A 1,378-nucleotide genomic window follows, 5' to 3' on the forward strand; every position below is an offset into this window, starting at 1 on the left:
GACCGCCAAGCACCTACCCAGCCACCACCGCATTACCGCTCAGCCCGCATACCGCAAATCGAACTATTTTTCGCCGCTCTGCCACCGTTTATGTTGTCGCTGCAGCCATCACCCGACTACCAAGCACCCGCCTAGCCACCACCGCACCGCCACTCCGCCCGCACACTACGAATCGTTCGTATTTTTTGCCGCTCCACCGCCTAGACCCTACACCCACCGCCGCCCCGCCCGCACAACTTTTGCCCCGTGGTCGCCACCCTGATTCGAACGCAGTTCACCATGTTTCGGCCGCCGCTGCTCAATTGGCCCAATTCTAGTTTTTACATCTCCATTTGCATCATCTATTGGAGTTGCACTTTTACATCACCAATTTACATCATTGGTTGGAGTTGTCTCTTTTTTGAAGATGTAACATGCACTTTTCTAGAGATGTAAATTTTCACATCTCCTATTTTACGTCTCCAAATTTGCATTTTCTATTGGAGATGTTCATAGTATTTATGTGGTGATTCATCGATTTAGTGCAGCTGGTTGCAAGCAATGGTGGTATTTTGGTCCCAATCTACCTCAAATGGGTGTTGTGTCAGCCCATCGTGCAACAGGAAGCAAGAGCAATTTTGAGGAGATGATAAGCCGTTTGAAATTGCAGGGCGAGGAAGAGGACCATATGAACTTTGAAGAATAATTAAACGGTTGTTAGCACCCAGTTATGGTCATGAGGTAGTTGGTTATGCATGGTCATTATCGTAAGCATTAAGATCAGGCAGTTATGCCCCTGCCCTCTGATACACCTTAAACATATCTATAATTTTTTGCTTCTTTAATGCCATGTTTATATTACTCTAGCATAGTACTCGCATTTTTTATGATTTTCCTGGCCTTGTCTATTAACTCAGTGCCTAGTGGTAATAGTTGTTTTATGCATGTTTTTGGACTTCCGGTGAAAATAATTTTACGGAGCTCCAAAATCCAGAAATTCTTTTGCATCGGTAAGCTTTCGGGAGTTCACCGACCTAGGCCAAGAGGTGGCCCACAGCCTCAACGCACCCCACCATGCGGCTAGGGGCACATGGTGGGCCGTGGACCTGATGGTGCTCCTTTGCACTGCCCTCTCGACGCCTATATTTATCTTTTGTCCCAAAGCCCCTAAAAATATCGGAGTTCTTCTGTTGCCGCCGCCGCACCTCTCTGTTCCACGATGATCTAATCTAGAGGCCTTTTCTGGTACTCTATCTGAGAGGGAAGTCTTCACGGTGGCCATGTCCATCAACTTAATCGCCCGCGGGTAATGTATCGTCAACTTCATGTCATCATACTTAATGCAATACTCTATTTTACTTAATACTTTAAGAGGCATGTTGAATAGCAGTCTTGGGTG

The sequence above is a fragment of the Triticum dicoccoides genome, chromosome 6B (genome assembly GCF_002162155.2).
Source record: "Triticum dicoccoides isolate Atlit2015 ecotype Zavitan chromosome 6B, WEW_v2.0, whole genome shotgun sequence".
NCBI lineage: Eukaryota > Viridiplantae > Streptophyta > Magnoliopsida > Poales > Poaceae > Triticum > Triticum dicoccoides.